This window comes from Diabrotica virgifera, chromosome 1 (genome assembly GCF_917563875.1).
Source record: "Diabrotica virgifera virgifera chromosome 1, PGI_DIABVI_V3a".
NCBI classification, from domain to species: Eukaryota; Metazoa; Arthropoda; class Insecta; order Coleoptera; family Chrysomelidae; genus Diabrotica; species Diabrotica virgifera.
In genome coordinates this window covers 161,511,953-161,532,281 of record NC_065443.1, presented here as the reverse complement: position 1 = coordinate 161,532,281, position 20,329 = coordinate 161,511,953, and the positions used below count along the sequence as shown (strand labels likewise).

Here is a 20,329-nt window from a genome sequence, read left to right as displayed (position 1 = left end):
TTAATATATGAAAATAGTTATTTATGAAACAGTTCGTGAAGTATGCTTTTTACGAATGCACGTGATGTTTAGAGCACAAGCGACAACGGAGCGAGTGCTATACATCGCTTAAGTTCGCAAAAAGTACTTCACGCACAGTTTCATACAATATTTTATCTACGATAAACAAATAAATAAAACTGTAACTCTTCATCACTGGAATTCATTCCTATTCTACAATTATTAGAACTTATTTAAACATTCTAATTTCTTTCAAACCACAAAATTGTCAAATTTTTTTTTGTAATTTATTGCTCATTATGTCATCACCATGACAACGCGAAAGTTAAGGATATTTGATTATATGAAAGTGTGTCAAAAACAGTGCGAAAAAGTAAATCCCGTTTAAAATACATTGTTACTTCACGCACACGTTATCCATTAAATATATCGATGCAGATCGGCCTTATATCGGATCCTCTACTATTAGTCCGTTCGCTGACGGTAAAATATTGCAAAACCCATAAATTTTAAAAAACCGCTTAGATCAGGGGTGGGCAATTACTTTTAAGCGCGGGCCAAAATGAAAGTTTCAAAATGTCTCTCGGGCCGGAGGACTATACCGGATATGTACGCTGTGCCCACGCGAATTTTTTTGGTGTAGTTTATTCCCTGCCCAAGAAATAAATACTATAAGTATTATTTTAAAGCATTTGGACAAAGAAATTTGACTGTTAATAATTAGAAAATGGTAATAATAAATTGTCCTACTTGGGAATACATGCGAAAAACTTGTGCCCAGTAAAATATGTCACGTAATTGAAAAAAAAAATGGTCATTATATTAAATCATAAGAAGATCCAGAAAAAGAACCAGATAAAAAATGAAGATATTGAGCAAGTGGACAAAATGAAATACTTACTTAGGAGTCTGGATTACGGAAGATTTAAATTCGCAATCATAAATTCGATCAAGAATAGAGCAATTGAGGGTAGACTTTTTGAAGATGAGGACATTTCTGAGTCACCAAAGACTCAATCTGCAAATCTGATATTAGTTGATAAAATGTTGTATATCCACTCTATTCTTTTTTATGGTGCCGAAGCTTGGATTGTTAATGCTGACTTAATGAGAAAGCCGGAAGCTTTTGAGATGTGGCTTTTTGGGAGAATTTAGAAAATACCATGGACCGATCATATACGAACAAAATGATGTTGCACGAAATGGAAAGAGACAGAGAACTTTTGACCTCCATTAAAAGGAGACAGACAGCATATTTACGGCACATGCTCAGAAATGATATGTACGAGTTGTTCGAAGGAAAAATGGGTCCTGGTAGACGACAAATATCCTGGCTAAAAAACATTTGAGACTGGACCGGGTTAAACACACAGACGCTTTTAAGAAAAGCAGAAAATAGAGACGAATTTGCAATGGTGTTTTAGCCAACCTTCATTAGTGGAGTCGGCGTTAGAAGAATAATAATAAATTAATGGTAATTAAATAAATCAGTTATTGAAAGATTTTATTTTCTTATTTATTTATATTTTAACGATACAAATTAATTTATATTGATACATATTTTGTAAATATACCTAATATTAAATAAAATTATAAAAAAAAAGACAAACATTAAACGTTAAAATTAATAGAATACTCATTATAAGTATAACTTCTATAATAGTTAATGCGAAACGTGAAATCGCGAATGTTCATGTGATATTATTTCTTCAAAATTGGGATCCAAATCACTTGTAGCAATCCTTAATACCGAGTGTAGATTTTCGTCAGTAATTTGTGATCGATATTTATTTTTCGTGGAAACCATCAACGAAAAAGTTCTTTCACAAATATATGTCGAACCAAATAAAACTAGGTATTTTTGAACATAGTTTAAAAAATGTTTAAAATGTTCTGTATTCAAAGCACCGTAGAAAGCACTCTATTCGTTTGATTGAACATTTTCTTTTAATAAATTATTTGCCTGTAAGTCAATTAATTCTAGCTGAATTTCAACAGGAGCTTCTTGCACATCGAAATTGAAAGGTTGACTAATTAATGACAAAGGTTTTTCAATAGCTTTGAAATCCTGAAATCTTCTTTGGAATTCAGTATGCAGGTCTTGTGTTACTGAACTATATTTAAGAAAATCAGAATTTTTCAATAATTCTCGTCGTTTTTGTAATGATGGGAAGTGGTTTAATATTTTTTTATTAAAGTTCTCAGCAAATAAGTTTAGTTTTATCATAAATGCTTTGACATTTGAGTGCATATTGAAAGCGAACTGGTTTTTCCCTTGTAAATTTACATTAAGTTCATTTAAATATTTTACAATATCTACAGAAAACGACAAATCGTTTAGCCATGCCTCATTTTGCAATTCAGGAAAATCATGTAGTTTTTCTTTTATCGACAAGAAGGATACTATTTCATCAAGCAAATATTGAAATCTGTCCAAAACTTTACCGATGCTAAGCCATCTCACCTCAGTGTAGTAAGGAATTTCGTAAAAGTCACTTTCAATTTCTTTCAAAAATTCAACAAACTGTCGATGATTTAAGGCACGTTCCCGGATAAAATTTACAACTTTTGTCACAACAGTAACGACGTGATTCAATTTTAAAACTTTTCTACATAACACTTCTTGATTAATAATGCAGTGTAAAAATAATATGTCTTGTTCTGGCTGCAACTGTTTTACTTTGTCGCTGATTCGTTTTAGTAAGCCCACATTTTTCCCTGTTAAACTAGGACAGCCATCCGTAGTGATGCTTACTATTTTGTTCCAAGGTAAATTTATTTTAACTAAACACTCTTCAACAGCGTTAAAAAAGTCCTCACCGGTAGTTGTATCTTTCATTGGATGCACACTAAGAAGTTCCTCGCGAATTTCACATTTTTTGTTAATGCCCCGAATAAATATTAATAATTGACTTGTGTCAGTAATATCGCAGGACTCATCCAACGCCAGAGAACAATATGTAAAATCAGCAATTATTGTTTTTAGCTGGTCGAGTAAATTTCCTGAAATATTTTCGATCCGTCGTACTATTGTTCTCCTTGACAGGCTTAAATTTTCAAAAATATGTTTTTTTTCAGGACAACATATCTCCGACACTTCTACCATGCACTGTTTAACAAATTCTACTTCAGAAAAAGGTTTCTTAGCAATTTTGTGTGCAATAACATAACTTGCTTGTGTGGTAGATTTCTCGATGTTACTTTGTTTGCTAAAAATATTTTGTTGTTTATTTAAGTTTTTTGCTAAGTTGTCTGCAGCATTTTTAAGTTCTTCTAAAGAAAACGATGCATATTTTGGATGTTTTGATGTAAAATGCCTCTTTAAATTATATTCCTTGAATACAGCAATGGTTTAATGGCAAACTAAACAAATTGCTTTCTTACCAATATTCGTAAAAAGGTATTTTTCTGTCCATGCTTCATTAAAATTTCTGCATTCCAAATCAACTTTTCTTTTTTTAGATTGTATCGTTTTGCAAATGCTTACAATTAAATATTTTAATACAATAAAATAAAAACAATGTTTTCAAATTTTACTTACAAAATGTCCTCCACTTTTTCAATTTATTATATATTTGCAAAATAACACACACTGTATCAAAAGAAATATGAGGAGTAATAGGAAATACGACCAGTGCTAAATCAAAATAAACTTATACGCGTCTTTCGAAGTAGTTGTAAAACTTCGGCAAAAATCGGTAACAATGAATTTTATGCTGAAGTAGGTATTCCAAACAACCATACTTAATTCAGATTTAATAAATAAAGAATCATATTATTGGGACCAAAGTGCTGAGGTATTTAGATCATAAACTGTCAGTGATATGGTTGAAATAGATACCCAAACACCGAGTGCTTGTCTTGAGACCTTGAGAGTTAAATACGATTATTAATACCGAATAAACAATTATGAATCTCCGGGGATTTCCCTATATTTTAAAAGAAATTTAAAGTAAATAGTTACAATTAAACAGTTTTTAAAAATATAGTTAGCTAAGGCCGTTCGTAATTATAATACTCTCTATTATTTATATATTTAATAATTTATGTGAACACTATGCAAACTATTACTGTTGATTTCAACAAAATCACATAAAAGGGATTAAAAAGATTAGGTACTTGCGGGGTTTTTCAACGGGCCGGACAAAGTAAGCGAAAGGGCCGGACCCGGCCCGCGGGCCGGCTTTTGCCCACCCCTGTGCTATAGCCTTATTCTTTAACTATATCGCTGTAATAACATTGTTTCTAGACAGGTAAATTATCATTGTATACTGGGCGTACCAATCAAACTGGTTTTTTTTTCAATTTTCACAACACCCTGTGGAATATTCTAGTCTTTATACAATATTGAAATTAAAACCCAACTATAGCCCCAGGTTTTCTTAACGTTCTGTTTGTTATTCATTCGCTTATGTTGGATAATAAAAAAGTTAGGGACTTTAACAACTAAACATGTTCTTTATCAATACATGCTGCTTCTAAATAAGTGCGACAAACTTTAAGGGGTAATTCTGCATGAAAAAATAATGATCGTTTACTTGATAAAGCTATGTCCGCAAATGCTTGCAAATATAAAATTCTTTTGCCAAACGATCATTATTTTTTCATGCAGAAATTACCCCTTAAAGTTTGTCGCACTTATATTTAGAAACACCTGTATCGATAAAGAACATGGCTAGTTGTTAAAGTCCTTAACTTTTTATTATCCAACGTAAGCGAATGAATAAAAAACAGAATGTTAATAAAACCTGGAGCTATAGTTAGGCTTTGATTTAAATATTTTATAAAGGCTAGAATATTCCACAGGGTGTTGTGAAAATTGAGAAAAAAACCCAGTTTGATTGGTACACCCGGTATACAATGAAAATTTACCTGTCTATCAACAATATTATCATAGCTATTTTGTTAAAGAATAAGGCTATAACATATTAAAAAAAATTACTTAAATCGGACAACAGGTTTGGGAGATACGAGACATCAAAAATTACCCATTTTTTTGGGGTGCCCGTTTTTCGTGCCGGTGAGTGTAGATTAAATTAGAAGTTCATTGTAAAAAAGGAAGTAAACAAAAACACGAGAAAAATGAATTTATATAAGTAAATAGGTAAGTAAATATTATAGATTAAAATAAGTACAGAAAATATATAATTATAGAGATATATAATCACTTATTGTACCTTCATTTATGGCTAACTTTAAAAGTAAAGCAGATCTGCTATTATTCATGTTTAAAAACAAAAGGCACACAAAACACTAAGTACGATTAGGACCGCGAATCTACAACAGATAAATGTCTGGAAACTGTTACACAGGGTTGCCAAAAAACGGAAGTCACACCGAGCGGTGTGGTATACGGAAGACGCTACGCGTTGTGTACATAGCCTGTATAGTAGCACGGGAGCGACACTAGCGCTGGTGATATACCGTCGAACTAAAATCTGATCTTATGAGTATGTTAGATACGATATGACTTCCAGCGAAATTTTTAATATAAGCCTTCTGATACCATCTAGTAGCCAAATTCGTAAAAATATAGGCAAAACGTTGTGACTTCCGAAATCGGAAGTCATAACGGTATATATGAAGTAACAACGTATTACGAGAATCTACTTTGGAAGTCACATGGATACATGTATCAATATATATATATATATATATATATATATATATATATATATATATATATATATATATATATATATATATATATATATATATATATATGTATATATCTGACACGTACATAAAGAAATATATTTTGTTAATCAATTACTTTTAATGGGAAATAAGCCATAATTTTACCAAAAAAGTGATTTTATTAACGTTTCGAAGCCCAAAAACAGTAGTATTTTGTATTTTGACAACGAAACTCGATTTGGGCTTCGAACGTTAATAAAATCACTTTTTTGGTAAAATTGTGGCTTTTTTCCCATTAAAAGTAATTGATTATAAAAATGGCACAAGAAAATAGCTTCAGAACAATATTTTGTTAAATATTCACAAAGTAATATGTTTATATTTCTTGGGGGATTACATGGATAAGGTATATTCTATATTTTCAAGATAGTGCTCGGTGTCTTAGCAATCACAAGGAGGCATATGTTGCAGATTAATAACATGCAACTAAATTCCCGTTTAAATACGGCATACTAAGAAAAACCTCAATTCACCAAAAGAGACTTCAAACTATTGATTTGTGGCGCTTGAAAATAACTTTACCTTTGATGAGAGTGCGGAAATGAAAAAATACACGAACCTCACGAAAACTATAAAATCATATCGCAAACAAATAAAATGATATGTCACGAAGGAAATAGATATAGATGAATTTAAAACACTTCAGACAACATAAAAAACTAAAGAATGGAGGCAAATATATGTGCAACATGACAAGTTCGTGCAATACGTCAAAGGGTGTGATGGATTTTATAGTTTTTAGCATGATATTTGGTGGTGACGTCACCATCTTTTTGAAAAACAAAATAATCTTTTTCTTGCTCTTAAAATATAACAATTATTAATTTGTCGAACTGGATACTTCTTATAGCTCGGTATGTTGTTGTTGCACGGACCTGGTATAACCCAGATAGCACAAGTACGTTTTATGGACAACCAATGAACGTACATCTGTGTACATTGGAACGTCCAATGGACGTCCCGCTAAGGAACAATGGACATCCGATGGACGTCCAACGAATGTCCAGAGTTCACAAAATTGGACGTCCATAGAACGTCCGCTACAAACGTACAATGTACGTTGTTGGAGCTGTCAGTGTACACCTTATGTACATTCAATGTACGTCTTATGGACATTTGTAGGGCACTTTTCAGAAATCAATATAGTATCCATAATTCTGTGAATACATAACAAAAAGCCTTTATAGGAAATAGTTCCTTATAATACTAAACTTATAATTAAAAATATTACACAAAAGATCTTTTTTATTTCTCTCTACTATAACTTATTTATACACCGAGAGAACAATTTCTTTTCTCCTAAAACACCGATTTCTTTGAGCAATATTTCTTAAAAGTTAACATATCCTATTAACTTAAACATACCGGTTCACATATAAAGAAACGAGTTTTTTAAACACAACTCAATAATTTCTTACAGATAATTTCTTCAACATTAAGAAATGCATTAATGGTTACATTTAATTTTCTTATCCTAAAGTTTTTATTTCTTAAATTGAAAACTACAAATATTTTGCAGTATAAGAAATATAATGTTAAGTTAATCCATATTTATATTTGTGAACAAGAAATTTTCTTGCAATCAAATAAATATTTTAAACCACAAGAAATAATTCGTCAGAAATACCCTCTGTAGTAACTGTGGTTATATAATAAAAACTTTGTCATTAATGCCGAAATATTACTTGCAAAGAGATTTTCTTCCACAAAAGAATTGCGCAGATTAACTATTTATGATTTAGTCGTCAGTGTTTGTCAAGATGGCGTGATATGTTCATGTTCATATAGATAGATTTATGATTTATTGTTGTTCTTTAAAAATTAACGGATATTTTGAAGGCACGTACATATATAGGTATTAAATAAAAGTAAATTGAGTAATTTAAGATGTAATAATAATATTGTTGCGTATCCGAATGGTTGAAAAAGAAACATAATAGTATCTTTATATGCTTTTTAGGTATAATGATGGACGACTCTGAAATAAAGCAGCTTATTATTCTAACTGGGAAATATGCCACAATTTAAAGCTGGGACAGAATGATATAATATAGCTTCAGAACAATATTAAGGGAGTTATTAACCAACTGCGGGGCCTTCCAGAAATGGTAGAATTTCATACATGTAAGTACCTTTTTAAAAATGTGTATACTTATGTATCAACTATAATAGGTTTCTTGAATGTATCGTCTTCTATAAAAATATACAATACAACGCTATATCAAACATGGCGGGTGCAACGCTGAGGATGTTTTCTGTTAATTTATTTGAGAAAAAGGAATCAGTTAGTCTAAAAGAAATATATGTTTATGGTTAAGAAATGTTATTGCCGAAAACCGTGAATTAGTTAATATGTATTAAATGACTTAGATGTAAACTAATAATACTTCCCTATAATCAAATTTCTTAATGATTAGGTATGCTGTCTCTTTTAGATTATAAAAATTAAGAAAATTACCTACATATTATTATGTCTGCTTCAATGTTTTACATTGGTTGTATTTTCTCTCTTGTTTTAGCTAAACAATGTTTATTGTGTGACTTAATATTATACAGATAAATAATTAATATTTTATTAACAAAAAGAAAAAATAAACAAAGATGTGTAGGTTAAATAATGCCATTTTTGAACTAAATATGATTGATTATTATTAGTATTAATAGTTCTTATGTGGCCCCACAAATACACCACGTGTATTTGTTTTTTTTTGTATTTCCTAAATTTGTCAAAATAAATATCTATATATCTTTATAAAAAAAATTATTAAAGTAAGTTTACTCTTTCTACATAACGATTTTGTTTTAGTGAATTGCTGATATACAAAGTACTATTAACAAAAGAAGGAAAATTTGAGGAAGTTGGATTTGCCACTCCATCCTTTTATTGTTGTGTAGAAGCCAGTGGTTTAAGAGTGGAGAAAATATTTGTATGTAATAATAACGTTTTATATCTTGTTTTATTAATAAATAATGATTTTACCTTAACACAATGATTTATTTCGCCGTATGTAATGTCACTTTATTTTCAAGAAATATTAACTTAACTCTAAATATACGTTTATCTCTGCGAAATATATTTCTTAACATTAAATACATTAATTATTAATAGTAAAATAATAATATTCCTTACTAAGAAATATTATTGCTCAGAAAGAATAGTTTTGTAATGTGTAGAAAATATATTTTTATGAGTAATAAAATTAATTAACATCAAGTGTAATTTCTTTCTGATAAATGGGTTTGAAGTTTGCCAGAAAGTGATAGTTCAATCATGTTTAAGATATATTTCTTTGGCTATAGTAGAATTTATTTGAAATATTTTAGAAAATTATATCTTACATACAAAGATATATTTCTTAGGCAATATTCCAAGTCGATCTTTCTTAAATATTAATAAAGTTTCTTTATGTCAAGAATTTTTTTCTCTCGGTGTTTATACTTTATTATATGAACTAGGAACTTCATTAATGCACGACTGCACTTGCACGATAAACAGAAAACACAAATATATCACAGGATGTATTTTAATAAAGACGAGATTCAGATAATGGCGCCGTGTGAAGCATGCACATTTTAGAAGAGGTTTATTCTCTGTTCTGTTTCTGTTCCAAACTATTTTTAGAGTCAGTACGGTAGTTGTATATTACAAGCGGGTTTGCCATTCTGTGAATTACCATAAATAAATCCTTCTTCAGTATTCCACAACACTAACAGCGATAATCCCCTAAAGTACCTGCCTAATACTTACTACCTTTCACGACCGATAGCGCGAAGAGCGACAACGTTGTCAAGAAGATTCTTATTTAGTTTGTATTGGGACTTATAACAATAGTCGCGTTTTGTGTAAAATATCCATGGACCACAAATGGATGTCCAATGTACGTTGAAATCAAACGTCCAATGGACGTCGCGTAATGTGCGTGCATAGTACGTCCAGTTTTGGTCCATGGAAGTTTGGACTTTAAATGTACGTTATATGGACGTCCATCGGACGTTGTGTGCTATATGGGAATAGGTACAATATTTAACCTGAAATAATTTCGAGATGCGCACAGTAACCTTGCAGTTTATAGTAATACATAATATACATAATAATATTTTGAAGCTACTTTCTTGTAATATTTTAATCTAATTTACTATTTTTGTTAGAATAAGCCGAAATTTTACTTTGAAATTAAGTTAAATCCTAACGAATTCAAAAATATTGAAAACATTATAAAGTCATCTACTTTAAAATTTATAACACATATATCTGAATTACTAATACGAAGCAGTGAGATAAAATTAAGTAATTACAAAAATTTTTAACCAAGTAACAAAGAACAAAGTTTGTTTAGTGTATTAATATTTTCTATGGCAAGGTTTTTAAATTGTTTGTTAGTGGCAGTGGCATGTCTTGCGGATGTGTCAATCACAAAAAAGGACACATGATACACAATCAAATTCTACAGAAAACTAAGCCACACCAATAGATATTTAAATTTCCACTCGAACCACAACATTAACGTCAAGAAAGAAATAATCAAATCCCTATATATGATAGAGCCCGAAGCACCTGCTATAATGAAAATGCTTTTCAGGAACCAAAAACCTGCTAACAAAGGTTTTTACTAAAAATGACTAACCTTTGTCATTTATAAACAAAGATTTCACAAGACTGATGAAAAGAAACAACAAAACAGCACAAACAGTCCAGAGACACTCACAAGAAGAGATTCAGAGACGACAACAATACCATATATAAAGGGCTTATCAGAAAATTTGAAAGTTAACATATCCTATTAACTTAAACATACCGGTTCACATATAAAGAAACGAGTTTTTTAAACACAACTCAATAATTTCTTACAGATAATCTCTTCAATACTAAGAAATGCATTAATGGTTACATTTAATTTTCTTATCATAAAGTTTTTATTTCTTAAATTGAAAACTACAAATATTTTGCAGTATAAGAAATATAATGTTAAGTTAATCCATATTTATATTTGTGAACAAGAAATTTTCTTGCAATCAAATAAATATTTTAAACCACAAGAAATAATTCTTCAGAAATACCCTCTGTAGTAACTGTGGTTATAAAATAAAAACTTTGTCATTAATGCCGAAATGTTACTTGCAAAGAGATTTTCGTCCACAAAAGAATTGCGCAGATTAACTATTTATGATTTAGTCGTCAGTGTTTGTCAAGATGGCGTGATATGTTCATGTTCATATAGATGGATTTTGGAGTTATTGGTGTTCTTTAAAAATTTACGGATATTTTGAAGGTACGTACATATATAGGTATTAAATAAAAGTAAATTGAGTAATTTAAGACGTAATAATAATATTGTTGCGTATCCGAATGGTTAAAAAAGAAATATAATAGTATCTTTATATGCTTTTTAGGTATAATGATGGACGACTCTGAAATAAAGGAGCTTATTATTCTAACTGGGAAATATGCCACAATTTAAAGCTGGGACAGAATGATATAATATATAGCTTCAGAACAATATTAAGAAAGGAGTTATTAACCACACCGAGAGAACGATTTCTTTTCTCCTAAAACACCGACTTCTTTGAGCAATATTTCTTAAAAGTTAACATATATCCTATTAACTTAAACACACCGGTTCACATATAAAGAAACGAGTTTTTTAAACACAACTCAATAATTTCTTACAGATAATTTCTTCAATAATAAGAAATGCATTAATGGTTACATTTAATTTTCTTATCCTAAAGTTTTTATTTCTTAAATTGAAAACTACAAATATTTTGCAGTATAAGAAATATAATGTTAAGTTAATCCATATTTATATTTGTGAACAAGAAATTTTCTTGCAATCAAATAAATATTTTAAACCACAAGAAATAATTCTTCCGAAATACCCTCTGTAGTAACTGTGGTAATAAAATAAAAACTTTGTCATTAATGCCGAAATGTTACTTGCAAAGAGATTTTCTTCCACAAAAGAATTGCGCAGATTAACTATTTATGATTTAGTCGTCAGTGTTTGTCAAGATGGCGTGATATGTTCATGTTCATATAGATGGATGTTGGATTTATTGGTGTTCTTTAAAAATTAACGGATATTTTGAAGGCACGTACATATATAGGTATTAAATAAAAGTAAATTGAGTAATTTAAGATGTAATAATAATATTGTTGCGTATCCGAATGGTTGAAAAAGAAACATAATAGTATCTTTATATGCTTTTTAGGTATAATGATGGACGACTCTGAAATAAAGGAGCTTATTATTCTAACTGGGAAATATGCCACAATTTAAAGCTGGGACAGAATGATATAATATATAGCTTCAGAACAATATTAAGAAAGGAGTTATTAACCAACTGCGGGGCCTTCCAGAAATAGTAGAACTTCATACATGTAAGTACCTTTTTAGAAATGTGTATACTTATGTATCAACTATAATAGGTTTCTTGAATGTATCGTCTTCATGGCGGTTGCAACGCTGAGGATGTTTTCTGTTAATTTATTTGAGATAAAGAAATCAGTTAGTCTAAAAGAAATATAAGTTTATGGTTAAGAAATGTTATTGCCAAAAACCGTGAATTAGTTAATATGTATTAAATGACTTAGATGTAAACTAATAATACTTTCGCGTAATAAAATTTCTTAATGATTAGGTATGCTGTCTCTTTCAGATTATAAGAAAATTATATATTATTATGTCTGCTTTAATGTTTTACATTGGTTGTTTTTTCCCTCTTGTTTTAGCTAAACAATGTTTATTTTGTGACTTAATATTATACAGATAAATAATTAATATTTCATTAACAAAAAGAAAAAAATAAACAAAGATGTGTATAGGTTAAATAATGCCATGTTTGAACTAAATATGATTGATTATTATTGGTATTAATAGTTCTTATATGGGGCCATGTATTTGTTTTTTTTTTATTTCCTAAATTTGTCAAAATTAATATCTATAGATATCTTTATAGAAAAATTTCTATTAAAGTAAGTTTACTCTTTCTACATAACGATTTTGTTTTAGTGAATTGCTGATATACAAAGTGCTATTAACAAAAGAAGGAAAATTTGAGGAAATTGGATTTGCCTCTCCATCCTTTTATTTTTGTGTAGAAGCCAGTGGTTTTAAGAGTGGAGAAAATATTTGTATGTAATAATAACGTTTTATATCTTGTTTTATTAATAAATAATGATTTTACCTTAACACAATGATTTATTTCGCCGTATGTAATATCACTTTATTTTCAAGAAATATTAACTTAACTCTAAATATACGTTTATCTCTGCGAAATATATTTCTTAACATTAAATACATTATTTATTAATAGTAAAATAATAATATTCCTTACCAAGAAATATTATTGCTCAGAAAGAATAGTTTTGTAATGTGTAGAAAATATATTTTTATGACTAATAAAATTAATTAACATCAAGTGTAATTTCTTTCTGATAAATGGGTTTGAAGTTTGCCAGAAAGTGATAGTTCAATCATGTTTAAGATATATTTCTTTGGCTATAGTGGAATTTATTTGAAATATTTTAGAAAATTATATCTTACATACAAAGATATATTTCTTAGGCAATATGCCAAGTCGATCTTTCTTAAATATTAATAAAATTTCTTTATGTCAAGAATTTTTTTCTCTCGGTGCAACTGCGGGGCCTTCCAGAAATGGTAGAACTCCATACATGTAAGTACCTTTTTACAAATGTGTATACTTATGTACCAACTATAATAGGTTTCTTGAATGTATCGTCTTCTATAAAAATATACAATACAACGCTATATCAAACATGGCGGGTGCAACGCTGAGGATGTTTTCTGTTAATTTATTTGAGATAAAGAAATCAGTTAGTCGTTAGTCTAAAAGAAATATATGTTTATGGTTAAGAAATGTTATTGCCGAAAACCGTGAATTAGTTAATATGTATTAAATGACTTAGATGTAAACTAATAATACTTTCCCGTAATAAAATTTCTTAATGATTATGTATGCTGTCTCTTTTAGATTATAAAAATTAAGAAAATTACATATTATTATGTCTGCTTAAATGTTTTACATTGGTTGTATTTTCCCTCTTGTTTTAGCTAAACAATGTTTATTGTGTGACTTAATATTATACAGATAAATAATTAATATTTCATTAACAAAAACAAAAAAATAAACAAAGATGTGTAGGTTAAATAATGCCATGTTTGAACTAAATATGATTGATTATTATTAGTATTAATAGTTCTTTTGTGGGGCCGTGTATTTCTTTTTTTTTCCCAAATTTGTCAAAATAAATATCTATATCTTTATAAAAAAAATTTATTAAAGTAAGTTTACTCTTTCTACATAACGATTTTGTTTTAGTGAATTGCTGATATACAAAGTGCTATTAACAAAAGGAGGAAAATTTGAGGAAGTTGGATTTGCCTCTTTGGATTTGCCTCTCCATCCTTTTATTGTTGTGTAGAAGCCAGTGGTTTAAGAGTGGAGAAAATATTTGTATGTAATAATAAAGTTTTATATCTTGTTTTATTAATAAATAATGATTTTACCTTAACACAATGATTTATTTCGCCGTATGTAATATCACTTTATTTTCAAGAAATATTAACTTAACTCTAAATATACGTTTATCTCAATTTATATATTTCTTAAAATAATACTAATATAATAATATATATATATAATAAAATATATTTCTTAACATTAAATATATTAATTATTAATAGTAAAATAATAATATTCCTTACTAAGAAATATTATTGCTCACAAAGAATAGTTTTGTAATGTGTAGAAAATATATTTTTATGACTAATAAAATTAATTAACATCAAGTGTAATTTCTTTCTGATAAATGGGTTTGAAGTTTGCCAGAAAGTGATAGTTCAATCATGTTTAAGATATATTTCTTTGGCTATAGTAGAATTTATTTGAAATATTTTAGAAAATTATATCTTACATACAAAGGTATATTTCTTAGGCAATATGCCAAGTCGATCTTTCTTAAATATTAATAAAGTTTATTTATGTCCAGAATTTTTTTCTCTCGGTGTGCATCTGCAAAATACCCTATGAATGCAACAGTTTCTCCGTGGGACAAATTGAATGACCACTAAGTGTCAGAGTAAACGAGCATGAAACATACTTATAAAGAACATACATATACTTCAAGAAATCCCAGATATGCGAACATGCCTGGGATAAGGAGCAAAGAGTACAATGAAAAGATGCATCAATAATCATGAAAGAAACAGACAGGAGATGAAAAAGAGAAAATTCAAAGAAGCAGCCCTCATTCTACTCAACGAAGCAGAACGCAGTAGGCTAAAAGAAGAAGTCAAAAACAAAAAAAATACCAACAATCGCGGAATAAAGGAAGTTGAAGAATATACCGTTGTAAATCTCATACAGAATACATATGCAACACACAACACAACCAGAAACAAAGTTAAAATATAAATGATGAAATGGTTGTAAAAGTGAGTGTATGATGCAAGGAGTTGCAAAAAAAGATCTCACAATCTTTTGGGTTTATTTGATGGTGAAAGGGGCGATCGGTTTCGGGACTTACAATCTATGTCCCATTCTCTGATCCAATACAGAAGTTTGTTTGAAAAAACAACAGTACAGTCTAAAATATAGATATAGACGATTACAAACAAATAACAAACTGAGTTAAATTAAAATTAAAATAAGCCAATAGCTAAACCGTTATTATAGTGAAGTATTGCCTGATTATGTAACCTGTATTTGAACATTAAATATACAGTGAGGACGTTTGAGTTGGAATAAATTCTCGAGAAGGGGCGAATTTGGAGAAAATCCTGAGACAGATCGAATTTTATTTTTAAATTATGACTTTTTGGCAATTACACCCTACTACTGACGTCATTCATCTGGGCGTAATGACGTAATCGATTATATTTTTAATTAAGAGTAGGGGTCGTGTGATAGCTCATTCGGAAGGTTATTTAATTTTCTATTCAGTAATATAAACGTTAACATAATTATTTATACAGTGTCTCCAAGAAACATTTTTAAAATTAAATTAATTGAAACAAAAAGAAGAATGAATGTAATTCATTTATTTCAAAATATATTTGAATGCGGTCAGAAAGCTGAAAAAATATTTATTTGACAAATAAACATTGTTTTTCGCTTAAATTCAATGTTAAAACTGCCACCCACCTGTCTCTTAGCAGTTTGAACATTGAACTTAAGAGAAAAGGAATGTCTATTTGTGAAATAAACATTATTACCTGTTTCTCTGATAGCAGTAACATGTATTTTGAATTAAATAAATTGCTTACATTCTTCTATTTGTGTAAATTAATTTAATATTTTTTTTTGTACGCCCTGTATAAATATTAATGTTTATATTACTGAATAGGGAATTAAATAAGGTTTAAAATGAGCTATTAATCAACCCCTACTCTTATTTAAAAAAATGATCGATTACGGCGTCACGCCCAGATGGATGACGTCACTAGTATGATATATGCAGTATCCAAAAAGTCATAATTTAAAAATTAAAATCGACCTCTTTCAAGATTTTTCTCAAGATTCGCCCATTCTCAAGATAATGAATTTATTCCAACTCAAACGTCCTGTATAAACTTACTAGTAATCAGTCAATACTTCACTATAGTAACAGCACTATACAGCCTGTTATATACAGGGTGTTGTTTTAAGATCACAATTAATTTATGATTCCAATGTAGTAAATAATTATATATTATTTTTAAAATGAGTGTTTATTTATTAACCTTAATCATTTATTATTAAAAGTTAATAATACCTGCTCTTTAATCTCAGAGTTCTTAAAATTTTAATAACAAAATGTTTGGTTTACACCTAAACGTTTTTAAAACTAAAATTTTAGTATATTCAAAGACATCAATAAATATGTATGTACATTTTTATATGCCAAAGGACAAATTAATAATAGAGCAGGTAATTTCCATAAAATATTTGGGAGCAAATGTCAATAGCCAGTGTAACACTATAAAAGAAATCCTATCAAGAGTCGAACAGAGGAAAACACTGATAAAGATGAAAACATTTTTACAAGATCTGACCTTAGTGGGGCTCAGAATCCGAACGATCAGATGTTATGTTTTTCTGATTGCTGTATGGCTGTGAAAGTTGGACAGTGGACTCGGAAACAGAAAAAAGAATAGATACTTTTGAGATGTATATATACAGACAGATGCTGAGAATTCCATGGATACAAACAGTTACTAACAATGAGGTGCTTCAGAGCATAAGTAAAGAAAAATAATTACTTCAAAGAAAGGAAAATACATTATTTATGTGCCATGTATTTAGAGGTAAAAGATATGAATTAATTCAAATGATATTGGAAGGTAAGGCGCCAGAACTCGCGATTGAGTGACCTCACGAAATGGTTTAACCGCTCATCCGCAGAAATCTTGCCTGCAGCAGTTTCCAAAGCTACAATTACCATTTGGATCGCCAACCTTCAAAAGAAGACAGCACAATTAGAAGAAGAATTTCCTTGACTTCAGTTTCTCACAAAGTTATATGCTCAATGTTTTGTATTTTGATAACGATTTCCGAAGTGGAAGCCTAAACCGTCCCTACCATTTCCAACTATCGAATGTGAAAAATCGTGTTTTTCAGATTCGATACCTTGCCCTCGCATTATACGTGCTACATCTTGTGGAAAATTCTCGTTATTGCAGCTTGATTAGGAGCGCGGGAAATATGCTGTTTAAACCATCGAATATGAACATCTTTACATTTGGTTGACTGCAAACTGACGAAAATGGTTATATTCGATACTTTTGTTTTGAATAAATATAACTAAAAGTGTATTTGTACAACTCTAAATGTCGAATGTGTCACATTCGTTAGTTTGTGTTGTAATTTATTCAACAGGTATTCAATTATAATCTGTAAACTGTCGAAAATGCTAAACTGATTAGAAGAATAAAATGCACGTGTTTACAATTTGTGCGAATTTTGTTTCAGTATCGCTTCCAAGAAATTCTTGTGAGGCAGTTTATGATTTCATTTTAACGGATTTTCATTATTTGATTATACAGTTATTCGCTATTATGCATTCGCTACTTTAAATCATCGGACCGAAACAAATCTTTGATTAATACAAAAAGCAAAGTAACGAATGTGATTTTTTGGAAAGAAAAAATGATAAGCAGTCCAAATTTGATATCAAACTAACAAGGATTACACACAAAAAATATAAAAAATTTCCCATTTGTCAATGCGCTGATTTAGGAGCCTCTAAAAAAGAGCTATTTTGCTCTCCTGAAAAGTACCACTTTTCACATTCGATAGTTGGAAATGGCAGGGACGAAACGTCAAACAAATTTAATTTTAAACATAAATTGTGGCTTATTTGCTAAATAAAACAGTAAATCTAATGTAATGACTGTACAGAAATATGTATTTCTGTGTAATGCGTATCCACACTTCATATTAATTTAAAACTATCAAATTACTGTAAACACTACAAAACTTAATTTCAAAGTAAAATTGTTGCTTATTTCAAAATAAAAAAAATAAATTGCATTAGCATGTCACAAGAACATAGCTTCAGGGCATAATAAATAGGGCAAGTATTTAAATTTTACTTATACTATATAAAAGATTTACTATTTAACATATTATTATCAAATTTACAATTTCAATTTCAAGATATCTGCTTACCAATTATTATGTAGAAGCAAGAAATCAACTTTGACGTTTGGCTTCCGCTGAGTAAGCCAAAAACATGAAATCAGGCTGTCAACTTCCGCTGCCGAGAGAGTTTGCAGAGAACTCAAAAACACGAGACTATCGCAACGCCAGTCTGCGAGGAATAAACTCAAACAGCGTCACGACGTCGGATTCCCATTCCAGACTCTGGCGTTTTGTCAGCTGTGTTCTGTGCAGTAACAAACAAGGGGATACGGGGTTCAGTTAGAATAGTTTAGGATTTCTAACTATTTGCATTCATGATTAAAATAATGCCAATATACATTTTTAAGAAGTACTTACATTAATCATAAAAAATATTGTTTTCTGAATTTTAGAAAGTTTAAATAGGTATTAATAATTATTTTTATTTAAATATACAGGGTGTTTCATTGGGAAAGTAACATACGTTAACTGTGGAAAGATGATACCTAGGAGGTCTCAAAAATACCATACTTATTGAGTCTTACTTCAATAATAACAAAGATACTGGGTGTTTTATCTATTTTGCCATTTTCTTATTTGGTTCATAACTTTTAACCACACTGTATATTTGTTTCATATTTGGCACGCAAATATTCTTTAAGGTGTACAATCAATTAATTTATTTATAATTGTAAAAAATCCAGGTCCGGATTAAAAAAAATTGGAAAAATATTCCGACCCAAAATCAACACCCTTGTACATTAAATTTTTTTAAAATAGATTTTGCATTTGAAAATGGAGTAAAAACTAAATTTAGTGGATTGCTTTGAATTTTCGGTAAAATGATTTTTCTGGTCAAATTTTGAATTTGAATTCTGAAATTATGCGAACTGCGAGAGCTCGAAGTAGAATAAAATTGAAATACGACTTACAACCTGTTAAACATACTGTATATTTATTTTATAGTTAACACCGACTATTATTTAAAGTGTTCCGACCCAAAAAAACATCATGTACATTAAATTTTTTAAAATGGATTTTGCATTTGATATGAAGATGAAAAACTAAATTTAGTGGTACACTTTTAATTTTCGGCAAAATGATTTTTCTGGAAAAATTTTGAATTTGAATTCTGAAATTATGTAAATTGCGAAAGCTCGAAGTAAAAATAAAATAAAATGTGACTCAATTTTAATTAATACCATCATTTAGCCTAAATTAGTAAAATGTTAACATTTCAGTATTTTTTTATTATGGCGACAAAAAATTCATAACAAATATTCACCTTTAACTAGTGAATAGTAAATAAAGAGTCCAAAAAAAATACATAACTTTAATCAAGGGACTATCTTAAAAATTAAAAAAAAACAAAACTTTGTTGAAACATAACTTTTGGATATCTAAAATCCAAAGAATATAACGAGGAAATAAATAGTAGGGAAGAACTTCTTGACCGGATTCCAGACGCCTTCCAAGAAATGAAGAATAACCCTGACGAGATTAGGAAGTCAGTCAGACAAATAACAAAAAGAGCAAGACTTTGCCTTTAACCTTTTACTACAGGCGTTGGCGTATTTTGTACGACAGGTATAAGAATTCTACTGCACATAATATGTACATAATAAATATATTATATTTAAAAATTTAATTTTTGACCTTGTGTATCTACCTAACCTATCACTGGAATGTGCTTTACAATTGGTTTTAGTTTCGTTATAATCGGCGTTCTGGAAATATCGTAATTTACATTTTAGCATTTGTTGTTTCCGGCGGTGGACAATCCCACTAAATTTAGTTTTTGATCCTCTTTTCAAATGCAAAATACATTAAAAAAAATTAATGTACAAGGTGTTTTTTTGGGTCAGAACATTTTTTCCATATGTCTTAATCCGACCCTGGATTTTTTATAATTGTAAATAAATTAATTGATTGGACGCTCTAAGGAATATTCGGTGTTAAATATAAAATAAATATACAGTGTGTTTAACAAGTTGTAAGTCGTATTTTA

The 20,329-nt window shown here is 29.4% G+C and overlaps 1 protein-coding gene across 2 annotated transcripts in view; it reads right to left on the bottom strand.

The window, feature by feature from the left end:
• Nucleotides 1-18,537, bottom strand: part of LOC114332797 (probable tubulin polyglutamylase TTLL2) — a 312,654-nt gene extending 294,117 nt beyond the window's left edge. For both annotated transcript variants that reach the window (XM_050645643.1, XM_050645638.1), the window contains exon 1: nucleotides 18,370-18,537. The gene's annotated coding sequence lies outside the window, so the exon portion shown is untranslated. The remainder of the gene's footprint in view (nucleotides 1-18,369) is intronic.
• Nucleotides 18,538-20,329: the final 1,792 nt, after the last annotated feature.